General features: G+C 42.8%; 1 pseudogene; it reads right to left on the bottom strand.

Annotated features, from left to right (window-relative positions):
• Nucleotides 1-273: 273 nt before the first annotated feature.
• LOC131481750 (vomeronasal type-2 receptor 116-like) lies at nucleotides 274-10,519 on the bottom strand (annotated as a pseudogene).
• Nucleotides 10,520-13,517: the final 2,998 nt, after the last annotated feature.

Below are 13,517 nucleotides of genomic sequence, written 5' to 3' on the forward strand. Positions count from 1 at the left end.
GCTTTTCTGGTTCTTTGCATGCAAATACTGATATCTCTACCAAAATGTGCAACAGATAAGAGGAAAGGAAACGTGTTTAGGACCCCTCAGCATGAGGGAAATGCCAATAAAAACCACACTAGCATGCTATCTCACTCCAGTTAGAGAGGATATCATTCTCAAAACCAAGTGTAGCAAATGCTGGCGAGGAAAAGGTACCCCAGGAGACCATTAACAGGGATGGCAATTGGCATAACCACAGTGAAGACAATATGGAAACGCCTTGAAAAACTATCAGTGGCTCTTCCACAGGACCTGGCCATTACAGTTCTGGGAAATGTGCCCAAAGGAGAGAGATCCACCATAGGAAAGAATCTCCAGGGCTCCCACGATCTCAGCAGCTCGACCAACAATTGCTAGAAGTCCAACACCAGAAGACTGACATATGCACTCATCAACAGAACGGATGCAACTAGAAAACTTTACAGGCAATGCAAGGTCAGACTTGAAAGACAAAATGTCACTTTTTCCCTGAAGGGTGGTATTTAACGTGCAGAGTATGGGAAAACTATTTTCAATGCATTTGACTGTAATTGACATCTTTGGATTTAATGATTGCTTATAGTCCTTAATTGTATTCCTGAACAATGGTCTCTCTACATTTTACATGGTGGAGTTCACTTGCTGGAGCACAATGCCTTTGAGTATAAAGCAAATTTAACATGTAGCACTAAATTTAACAAAATAAGAAGAGGTGGCCTGGAGCAATAACATAGTGGCTGAGGTCCTCATCTTCAATGTGCTGAGATTCCATATGGGTGCCGATTCTAATCCTGGTGGCCCTGCTTCCCATCCAGCTCCCTGTCCGTGGCCTGGGAAAGCAGTGGATGACAGCCCAAAGCCTTGGGACCCTGCACCTGCATAGAAGACCTTGAAGAGGCTCCTGGCTCCTGTCTTTGGATTGGCTCAGCTCCAGTGGGTAACAGTTGCACATGTACATCACATGCGTGTACTGCCTGTGGACCAGAGGGGCAAGGCTAACACTCTTGCAACTGAATGTGTACAGACACTGTGGAGGAATGTGGAACCCTCCTGTCCCGGGGCTCTTCTTCATGTGGAATCCTGTCCAGGTGAAGAACTCAAGATGGAAAACATGTTTCCTTGCCAACATCAGAAGCTCCTGGTGCCAACATGTCATCCAACTGCATGAACAGCAATACCCAAGGGAGGAGTACCCCTGAAATATGGGCCTGAGACCTTGTTAAGGAACCACTTCTGTAATCCAGGTGGCCATAAAAGGGGTCAGGTAAGATCTTGCAGGAACATTCCAGATTGAAACCTCCCAAAGACCATAAGTGGAGGAAGCAGTTGCACAATTGTTCCTCATGCCCACACTGATCTCACACCAATTTTGGGTGTGGAAAAACCTACAAATACATCTCTTTCCCACTTATCGTGAAACCACAAATCACTTTTATCGGGTTTATTTATTATTCTTGGGAAGGCAGATTTATAGAAAGAAAGAGAGAAACAGAAACACATCTTCCTTCTGCTGCTTCATTCCTCATGAGTCCTCAATGAATATCCATGTCAAAATGAGTTGTAGACATGAAGACAGCTAAAAGATTTCTAGAATTCTCATCAAAATCTTTGTCAAAATTCAAACCTTATAATTGAAAATCTGACATATTTAAGACAAATATTTGTTGAAAAAATATTTACTTTTATTGGAATATCAGATATAAAGAGAGGAAGAAATACAGAGAGGAAGATATTCCATCCACTGATTCACTCCCCAAGTGGCCGCAAAATGTCTGGAGCTAATCTGATCCGAAGTCACGAGCCAGGATTTGCTTCGGGGTCTCCCATGCAGGTACAAAGTTCCAGGGCTTTGGGCCAACCTTATCTGCTTTCCTAGGCCACAAACAGGAAACTGGATGTGAAGTGGGGCCACGGGACACGTATCGGCACCCACGTGGAATAATGGAGCATGCAAGGGGAGGACTTCAGCCACTAGGATACTGTTTGTCAGGCCCAAGAAATCCCCATTTGTCTTTGTCTTTCTTCTCTGTCTAAATCTTCCATTCTCACCAACATAGATGAATTTTTCAAATGAAAATCTGTCACCTTTTGGAGCCACTCACTCCATGCCACTGTGGAACATCCCCATTAAATCATTGAATTAAGGAGCAATGAAGATGTTCCAGAACATACCACACCTCCAAGATCTTGTCACCACTCGTCTACCTTTACAATTAATGTGCTGCATACAGAGACCAGCTCCAGCTCTTGCAGCTATTGCAGGTGTTTGAGGAATGGAGGAGTGGGTTGAAGATCTCTGTGTATCTCTTCCTCTCTTTAGCTTTGACTTTCAAAGAAGCCCATAGAAACAAAAGCTCATGACCATAATTTGAATGTAAACAGGGTTTTTAAGATACATGAACATTGTCTTCGCACATCACCAAGTTAACTGCAGATTTGCATCTTTACCTGGGTTTTACCCTTGAACAATGGTATCACCTTCAATCAATGTTTCTTGACACATTGCTCTCAAGTACTTCTCTCCTCATTTATTTATTGCAATAAGCAGAAAGTTTATGAAGAAGAAACATATAGGAAAACTTGACCATACTTAGACATGCTGTGTTTAAACTGTCATGAAGGAGAAAACAAAATGCAGAGAATGGGAGATGCCCAAAGGCATCGCAGAGAATGCTTGGCTTCAAAAAATACTTAGAAGCAGGAGCAACAACAACAGTACAGAGGAAATCATTGACAACAGGAATAAAAAGTAGATATCTCTGCAGAGAGAGAAGCATGTGCCAAAAAGCGTCCTAAAGCCTACTCATCAGTAACAATAGATGTGCCCATCATTGCCACATTGAGATACTCCCTTACAAATGCCAGGTAGATACGACAACATTTACAAATGAAAAGCAAGGACATCACAAATGACTGGGATCATGCAGGGATATTCACAACCACATACACTGAGGGTGGAAAGCATAAAGCTCCAAAAATTGGCATCTTCTTCAAGGAAATAGACGTGCATTTCACCTATAACCTAAACATTCCAATTTTAGGAGTATTAATAAGGGAACTTATAACACCCATTAAAACTAATGTTTATGCACCAGTGTTCGCAGTAGCCAACCTAAAACAAATTTGCAAACAAACTCCATGGCTACAAGCAGAGAAACAAAACTATATTAACCCATACAACAAAGTGATTATTTTGTCATGAAAAGTATGAGGATTGCTTGGGAACACAGAGATGGCACTGGAAAATAGAATGCTAAAGGAATAAGGCCAACCTTGTTATTCTCACAGTGCTGGTTTTCACTGAGAGGGAATACTCTTCACAGCCAAAATCATTGAAATAAAAAGCAGATTGGTGGCTGAATGACAAGCAGAAAATAGCCACAGCTTAACAAACAAGAAAACTTTTCACAACGGGATAGAGGTGAAGGTTACATAATGACTCACAGATTCTCACCAAGGACCATCAGTGAGCACCAAGGACTACATCCCTACTGCCATGGAGACCACAGGGAGTTGGAGTGCCTTCGAAGGCCAAGAACTCTGAGGTCATCCACTCCTGCTTGGATTCACCACATGGGATGAAAGAAATCCAAACCCTCCTCGCAGGATCCAAGGGTGTCAAAACAACAGCTAGGAGCCCTGAGCAGTCTGCAGAAACAGAAGAAAAGTAAACTTCCTTGGGGACTCAGGAGACGAGTCTTCTCTGGTCCTCACATGGTCTCAAACTTGGGTCCCTATCCTCTCTTGCACTGACCATCAGGATTGCTCCAGAAACGCCTCAAAACCAGAAAACAAACAAACAAATCTCTAGAATAGGTAGAGAACAACAAGGAAAGCTTGGAATCAGACAGGAAACAGTCAGCGTGGATTCACTTATACCTTACTAGGTGGGACACAAAGATTGGTTACTCCTCACTAGGGTATTGAGGATTTCTCTGCACACCCCTCCTAAAACTGTTCTACATCTTAACTGTTGACATGTGTGTTGTTAGAGTTATAAGCCAGTCTTGACTACCCAAAAAAAAGGGGGGGGGGAAGCCAAGTTTAGCAAAATTATGAATCAATGCTATATAATGCTAAATATTATAATGGAAATCGACACAAGACAACTGAATAGCAATCTATAGCCATTTTAAGGCGTAAAGAACCTGGTCATGTATAAACTGAAATTGAAATGTCAATGAAGGAGTCACAGGATGTGGTAAAGAACTTGAATTTTTTTTAACATGTTGATTACTCAATACTCTGTCAATTAATTACATAACATTATAAATTGTTGCTGATGTTATGTTGGGGCTTTTATTTGATTGGGATGACACTCTGCCGGCTCTACCTTCAGACCAGAGATCATCTCCCCAACAAGCCATTGAATTTGTCAGGACAAAAAAATGCTGGACTCTATGTTTGTTATATGCTTACAATGAAAGAATCTCAACTGATAAAAAAATGCAATATTTGTTACCAATGCCATAATTTCTTCAGTTTCAAATAAGAAAATGTTATATCAATGTCACTTAAATATGGGAAATGTTCCCCTAAAGGTAGTGCAGGACAAATACTTCCTGAAGCTAGAATAAAGAAACAGAATGAAAATATGAAATTGTCTGTGTTCTTAGAACTGGTATAATTGTAAGTAAAATTGGTGCTAGAGAATGAGAATATTATTAATTTTTGATAATAATATTTATTTTTAAGGAGTTTGTAGACAACACAAAAAATAATGAAAAGCAATTAAAGTCAAAAAAGCAAGAGCTTACAAATATTGACTAGAATATATAAAGATCAATGGAGAAGAATAGGGAGAAGTGAGACCTCATGTATTTATGAAATGAAAAATAATGAATGTTTTTCAGCTGGAATAAGAAAGACAGAAGGCAATAAAAAGGACTGAGATATCTAGCCAGCAGTGCGATGTGCTTTTATCTTGGAATTCATGGCTGGCAGCACTGTGACACTGAACTGCTTTTCAAAAGAGTGACAGACATGATCACTAATGAGCTTGAATCACCTCAGTCTATAACATCAGGAAGCAGGGACAGAGTTGTGTGAACTTAGGTTTACAATTCTAAAATGTGAAAGAGCCTTAGGAGCTGATCTTAGAATGACTATTACTGAATCCTACCCAAGAGTTCTTCTCAGGCTGTAGGAGAATGATATAGAATTTGGGAACAAAGATGCAGCACAGAAGACCCACACCAGAGGCCAAGATGGAGAAGACCTCCATGGCCACCATGAACTTCCTTGGTGCTGTGGTACACAGGCAGGAAGTTCACCCACACACTGCAGAACACCAGCATGCTACACGTCAGGAATTTGGCTTCAATGAATGTGTCAGGCAGGTTTCTAGCAAGGAAAGCCACAGTGAAGGTCACCAGGGCCAACGAGCCCAGGAATCCCAGCACACAGTAGAAGGCAGTGATGGAGCCCTCATTGCACAAGAGGATGATGTGTTCATGCTCAGAGTGTGCATCTGTATCCACAAAGGGAGGCGATGTTGCCAGCCAGATGCCACAGAAAGTCAGTTGGATGAGGAAGCAGATGGGAATGACAGCCTTTGGGGCTCCTGACACCAGCAATCACCTCATGGTCTTTCCAGGTTTCATGGCCTTGAAGGCCAGAACCACAGTGATGGTTTTGGCCAGCACAGCAGAAACAGCCAGTGTGAACACAAGGGCAAATATGATTTGTCTTAGGAGGCAGGTGGCTGTGTTGTGATGTCCAATAAAGAGGAAGGAGCAGAGGAAGCAGATGAAGAGTGAAATGATTAGGATGTAGCTGAGGGTATGATTACTGGCTCTGACAATGGTAGTGTCTTCATGCTTCACAAAGACCCCAAGGATGGCAGCTGTGATAACAGAGGGACAGAGCCGTGCAAGCCACTGCCATTCCCAGGGGATCTTTGAAAGCCAGGAACGTCACTTTCCTGTCCATGCATTAGCATACTGGTGATCAGGATTTATCACACACTGGTCCATATCTGGTGGGAAAGGGGAGAAGCCTTCAGCTCATGTCCAGTTGGTTGTCTCTGATTCACAGGCCCCTCTCTGAGCCCAGTTGGGTGACTATGCCTTAACTATTGTTTGAGAGAGGGCATTCCAGGAAAGGATTAGGAAGAAGTGGCAATTAATAAGGCCTACTACCCCAGTGTTTGGGAATCACTCATTAATTTACCCTACTTGGTATCCTCTGTGCGGACGAGAACACTGTATTCTCAGATTTTCATAAAGTCTACTGGTTTAGTTCTCGCTGGTTTAAAAAATATGCCCTAAACTTTTTCGTCATTAAACTTTTAAATTCCTTGTTCATGTTTTCTTCAGCCTTGGAAGGGAAGACCTTGGAGGTAAAGGTTTCCATGGTCATATGTATGCCATACACTCTTGTTGAATCCTCATGTGCGGCATGAGCAGACAGCCTCCCCTGCCTTATTTTAATGTTATACTTCTCTCCCATACCTCACATCCTACTCAACCAACCAACCATGCTTCCAGAGCTAATATGATGGCGTGGTGAGTGGTGGGGTTTCAGTGTCAGTTGGTGAAAGCGCCTGACCATATTTAGTAGCAAGTATGAGAAGAAATGCACTAGGAGATTGTGTAGGGAATATGGGTGGGAAGCAGAGTAGAGGTGAAATCCCAGTTCCGTATTGCTGATAATGTGCATTTTATTCACTTTCTGTAAATACATGCATGTTTAGAAGCAGAGCATCTCCAAAGTGATGACCTGGGTTACAACAATGTGGTTTCTAACTATTGCCATAGTCCTCCCTGTTTTCATTGATATTGTGCTGTTGCTGTTCAGTCATCAATCACAGATAAGTGCTGATTTTTTGAAATCATATTTCCTATCACTTCTCTGCCTTTTGGCTAAGATGAAGTGAAATCATTTTTCCTGTAGTTACATTATTATTAGCATGGCTATTTCAAGAATGAACAGGCTGAATTCTGGGATGTGCACCAATGCGGACCCATCTAAAGGTGCTTTTCCTTATTTTGGAGTATGTGTGTGAGCACATATTTCTGGAATAATGCCTTACAAACTTCGTATTGCTGAAGTGACCAGGTAGGATTCAGTCACACCAGATTAATGGTTCTCAACCCATTTTTTCTATTTTCAATCGGTCTTGAAAGAATGAGCAATTTTTTCCCTTGTGAAAGTTAAAAGTCACCTCTACACTGCTGACCAAGCACAAATATTAGAACAGAGTTTCTAAAATGACTGTAAGGCTCTTTGACATGTCCAATGCTTTCTTGATATATTTCAGAATGTTTCTCCACAGGAATTTGCAGTTTCATGTAGATTCTACAACATGTTGAACAAATTTATCACTATAATATGACATTGACATTTCAGAATCTTTACAGAGATCCCTGAAATGTTGGTCTGCATCAACGGACTCTGACACACACACACACACACACACACACACACGGTATCCTTACCCTTTCCTCCTGAACCATTGTCCTGGTGCTTCATAATATTACTTGTTTTGTACAAGAATCCACCTGACATGGTTGTCTTAGATTTTCTTCACTTTCTTTCACATTCACATCCCGTCTCTGGGGTCTTTGTTGAGTGTGCTCTCACTGATCTACTTTGCAAGGTACACTTAGTGCTTGGATGGTCTGCCTGCCCCTTCCATATTTGGTGTTCTGTTCATATTTCATGTCACAATTCACCCTCCTTGTCACCCATACCAGCCTTCCTTTGTCATTCAATCTCTTCTGCATGTTCTTGGTAGCAAAAGAAGAACACTGCAGCAGGGAGAGCTCCTTCATTAGGAGGATTGTTCCTGATTATGTAAATTAATTTCTTTCTGCAGGTAGCAAGAATTTTCTCTAGTGTTATCCCAAGTCTTCATATTTCTTTGGGGCAAATGCAAGAACAGCAGACAGGTTAAGAAATTCTTCATGAAAAATTCATGAGCTTAATGGTCACATCGGAAATCTCATTGTCTGGACAGAGGATGCAGTCAAAACAGAAGGTGGGCTCTCCCTCCCAGGTGGTCCTACTGAACCCAGGGCCACAGCTGGTGCTGCAGACTGAGTGTGGGGTCTGTGGAAAATGATGTATCTGTTGCTCATGGGTGGAGCTGGTCATAAAAATCCTTCAAGGAGAGTGATTTAGAGTTTGGGAATCCTACACACTTCAATTGAGAATATTTGATTTCTAATACACTGAGTGTATGCCATGTTGTGCATGCCTGGAGGCAAGGAAATAGATTTACAACCTACAGGGAACAGTTGTGTATACTTTCATACTTCAGAGGATGAGAACATGAGAAAATACTGAAGTGGAAAAGGGGGTAGTTTAAGGCCCCTCGGGGATTTCTGAGGCCATGTGGCACTGAGTCACACCCTGATGGTGCCACAGTTTGCAGAGGAGGGCCACATGATGAACTCACCTGTGTGATCTCCGTGGCCAACTCCTCAGAGAGAGACAACTGTTGGCCTCGTGGATCATAGAGGAGAAGTGCCCCACTTTCACAGTATGGCCAAGTCCTTCAGGAAAATTCCAGAAGTTGAGGATGTCGTATGCTGCTGCCAACTTTGTTTTCTGGTCCAAATTGACAGGGTCACCAGCAGGATTTGTAAATTGGAGGCTCTTGAGAATAGAGTGCATTTCCTGCAAGAAACACATTATCCTCTGAGAAAGCTGACCACGTGTGAAGACACAGGCCCAAGTGTGACAAAGCCTCTGTCTGTGACCACTGCCTCTCAAACAACTGCATCACACAAAAGAAATAACACATGCTCTGACTGCTAGATCTGAACTGAGTGGATGGGAAGCTGAGCTCTTTGCAACCACAGCCCTGGTACTGACCTTGCACCAACTCTCTGGCCCATGCCACATGGCTGGTGATGGAGACATCTGCTCATCTGTCCCTGCACCACCTAGACATTGAACACCTACAGGATGACTTGTGAGAATGGAACCAGAGGCTCCTGTGGGGGGATACTCCCACATGAAGGAGTCCATAGAGATATATGTCAGCTGGAGCACCTGTCAGGGCAGGAAGACAGCATACTTGCCAGTAGGAAATCATCACCTTCCCACCAGTCCCTGGTGGCTATGCTTCTGACTTGTGCTGAAGCATCTTGTGCAAAGACAGGGCCACAGCACATTCTGCAATATATATAGTAGCTCCCATCACTCATTGTCTTGTAAAAAAAGGTACCAGGCAAGCCATTCCAGAGAGGCATCTGGGGGAGAGCCCTGATGTGTCCTGCTGTCAGCTTCAGAAATGGAGCAATTAAAGGCCTGAGACCAGAACAGGGCAAGGTAAATGTCTTCTGGGTAATTGGCAGGGGTTGCTGTTCATAGAAAGGTTTGGAAACTTGAGATCTCACTGTGGTGGTGAGAGAGGATGAGTGTCCCATGGAAGATGTTAAGCAGTAAGTGTTGCACAGTGCTGTCAAATTCCAAGTGAGAACTTGTAACCCATACTTTCCCCATTATCAGAGAGCATTCCAGGTAAAATTTCAGGATCTTAAATGATGCCTTGTCACCCAATAGAATAACCACATTAGTTGCTGATGCTATGATGCAAAATATAGGTGCAAAACTAATGGAGTTTGAAAACTCTGCTCCACTGGGATCAGTTCCACAAAAGCCAGGCAGAGGCCAGGCAGAGGCCATGCTCCTGCATCTGTCCTCTCAGATCAGACATGAATGACATACCTTCCTTGTGCTCTGAGATGGCCAACCCCACCCATGTACAACTGAACTGCAGCATTAGGGAGACCATAGAGAGGGCCAGAGATGTGTCCCTTGGGGCCATCTGATACATGGAGGGAAACTGGGTGCTGTCACTCAGAAGAGGATCAAAAAGGCCAACTGTGAGCTGAGGAGGAAAAATGGATCGACATGTGAGTGACAGCACTGCTGTAAAGCACCACTTCCATGTAGCAGGCATTATGGTACACAGAGTGCCTGAAAGATCAGAATATTTCAGTTTCCATTCCTCTCTCAGACTGAGACCTTTCTGGGTTATCAGTCATCAGAAGCATATGTCCAAAGAACCCCCTGGCTCCTTCTCAGTTGGAACTTGTGCTGCCTCAGAGGATCCTGGAGATCCTGCACACTCCAGTTCAGGGCACCCACTCTGGGGTCGGGATGTATATCCATTTACATACACCCTGTAGGTCTGAGAAGTATGTCCCAAGGAAATGGGTTTTGTTCTCCCCCCTTTCCCATGCACCTTCACCTGTGGGATTCTGTACCGTTCCAGCAGCATCCCCGTGCGCACCGAAACTCCAGTCTCGGATATGACTGCCACAGCCTTGGCCCCTCTTCTGCATGTGTAGTTAGGGATGCATCTGTCCAGCCCTGTCAGCCACGTGAGTGGATTCTTCAGTATCCTCATATCACTGTGCATGACACTGTAGAGATGAAATCCTAGGGTGATGTTGGGCAGAAGGTGGGGGTTCCTGTTTATCTCCTCGACAGCAAACACCAGGGCCAACACCTGATGGGTACTATTGGATTGAATCCTGCACATAGGTGTTGTGGATATTTGTACAATTGCAGCTTTCTGAATAATGGGTCAAAACAAAAGGCAGACCTGAGTTGCCCATGGTCCATGCAAAAGTCTTCAAGGGATATGAGGAGGGCATGGCAGACAGCATACCTCTGGGAAGCTCAGACCCAGCACAGCAACACACAGGATCAGGCTCAGATTCTGTTCTAGAATGAATCTGCCTGAGAGGCCTCAGGGGACAGTACAAGTGCCTGTGTCCCTGCCACCCACGTGGGAGAGCTGGCTTGTGTCCTGGCTCATGGCTTTTCCCTGGCACAGCCCCCACATCTGCAGGAATGTGGAAGGTGAGCCAGCAGATGAGTGAGCTTTCTCGTCTCTTGCTCTGTCTGACTTTCACACAAAGAAGGAATGTGGCATTCTGTGCTGCAAAGGACAGCTGCTAGGAATTCCTACACAATGTTGCTGACACAGCTACTCAAATGAACTTAGTTTTCCATGATTTAGATTGATAGGAGCAAATGGGCCTAATGGCTAACATACTAGGATAGTGCAGTACATACGGTTTACATCACTTTGTATTTTTTTTTTATTTTTTTTTATTTTTTTTTTATTTTAAATTCATTAATTACATTGTATTATGTGACACAGTTTCATAGGTACTGGGATTCTCCCCACCCCTCCCCAAACCCTCCCACCATGGTGGATTCCTCCACCTTGTTGCATAACCACAGTTCAAGTTCAGTTGAGATTCCCCCATTGCAAGCATATACCAAACATAGAGTCCAGCATCTTATTGTCCAGATAAGTTCAACGGCTTCTTAGGTATACACTCTCTGGTCTGAAGACAGAGCCAGCAGACTATCATCCCGATCAATTAAAAGCTCCAACATACCATCAGCAAAAATTTACATCACCATGGAATTAATTGACATAGTAACGAGTAACCAATATGGTAAAAGTAAATGCGATTTCTTACCCACCTTCTGTGACCACCTCATTGACATTTCAATTTAGGTTTATACACAACATATAACATTCATAACATAACTTGTTATACATAACATCGTGTCATCTTAAATTAAGGCAAACATGTGGTATTTAACCTTTTGGGATTGGCTCATTTCCCTTAGCATTATGGTTTCCAGTTTGGCCCATTTGGCCACAAAGAACTGCATTTTGTTTTGTTTAATAGCTGAGTAGTATTCCATGGAGTAGATGAACCATAGCTTTCTTATCCAATCCTCTGTTGATGGGCATTTTGGTTGCTTCCATGTCTTTGCAATTACTGATTGTGCTGCTATGAGCATAGGAGTGCATGTTGGTTTCTCATAAAACAAGTGTTCTGGATATATTCCTAGGAGTGCTATTGCCGGGTCATACGGTATGTTGTATTTGAGTTGTTTGAATGTTCTCCATACTGATTTCCATAGAGGCTGTACCAGCCTGCAGCCCCACCAGCAGTGGAGTAGGGTTCCCTTTTCCCCGCAACCTCGCCAACAAGTGTTGTTGGTGCTTTTATTCATGTGGGCCAGTCTTACTGGCGTTAGGTGGTACCTCATTGATGTTTTAATTTGGATTTCCCTTATTGCCAGGGAACTTGAGCATTTTTTCATATGTTTATTTGCCATTTGGGTTTGTTCCTTTGTGAAGTGTTTGCCCATTTCCCGTGCCCATTTCTTGAGTGGCTTGTTTGTTTTGACATTTTGGTTGTTTTGTAGCTCTTTGTATATTCTGGAGATCAGCCCTCTATCACCTAAGTCGTGTGCAAAGATCTTCTCCCATTCTGTGGGTTGCCTTTTTACTTTGTTGATTGTTTCTCTAGCTGTACAGAAGCTTCTTAGTTTGATGAGGTCCCAATTGTTTATTTTGGTCTTGATTTCTACTGCATCTGGAGTCTTTTTTAGGAAGTGAGGGCCTACCCCTAAGTGTTCCAGTGTGTTTCCAACATTTTCTTCCAAAAGTTTGAAGGTTTCTGGATGTAGGTTTAAATCTTTTATCCATTTGGATTTGATCTTAGTATATGGTGAGAGATGTGGGTCTATCTTTTTGTTTCTGCAGGCTATCAACCAGTTGTCCCAACAGCATTTATTGAACAGACCTTCCCATTTGCCTGGGTTGTCGTTTGTCTTTTTGTCAAAGATTATTTGGCTGTATTTCTGTGGGTTCCCATCTGGTGTTTCTATTCTGCTCCATTGATCTTCTTCTCTATTTTTGTGCCAGTACCAGGCTGTTTTGATAACCACTGCCCTATAGTATGTCCAGAGGTCCGGAACTGTGATTCCCCCTGCTAACTTCCTGTTCTTGAGAATGGTTCTAGCTATTCGTGGTTTTTTGTGTTTCCAGATGAACCTTTGAATCATTGTTTCCAGGTCTGTGAAGAATGTTTTGGGCAATTTGATTGGGATTGCGTTGAATGTATATATTGCTTTTGGCAGTATAGACATTTTAATGATATTGATTTTACCTATCCAGGAGCATGGGATGTTACTCCATCTTTCTAGATCTTGTTCAATTTCTTTTTTAAGTAGTTTGTAGTTTTCCTCGAATAGGTCTCCTACATTTTTGGTTAGGTTAATTCCCAGATACTTCATGCTTTCCTTTGTTACTTTGAATGGTATCTTGCTGGTTAGATCTTTTTCCAACTTGGGGCTGTTAGCATACACTATGGCTGTTGATTTTTGTTCATTAATTTTGTACCCTGCCACTCTACCGAACTCTCGTATAAGTTCTAGTAGTCTCTGTGTTGAGCCTTTTGGCTCTTCCATATAAAGAATCATGTCATCTGCATATAGTGAAAGCTTGACTTCTTCATTTCCCATTTGGATTCCTTTGATTTCTTTTTCTTGTCTTATGGCCTCAGCGAGTACCTCTAGAACTATGTTGAATAGCAGCGGAGAAAGTGGACATCCCTGTCTTGTTCCAGATCTCAGTGGGAAGGGTTCCAGTTTTTCTCCATTCAGTATGATGCTGGCATTGGGTTTTGCATATATTGCTTTGATTATGTTGTGGATTTTTCCAT

The sequence above is a fragment of the Ochotona princeps genome, chromosome 13 (genome assembly GCF_030435755.1).
Source record: "Ochotona princeps isolate mOchPri1 chromosome 13, mOchPri1.hap1, whole genome shotgun sequence".
Lineage (NCBI taxonomy): Eukaryota > Metazoa > Chordata > Mammalia > Lagomorpha > Ochotonidae > Ochotona > Ochotona princeps.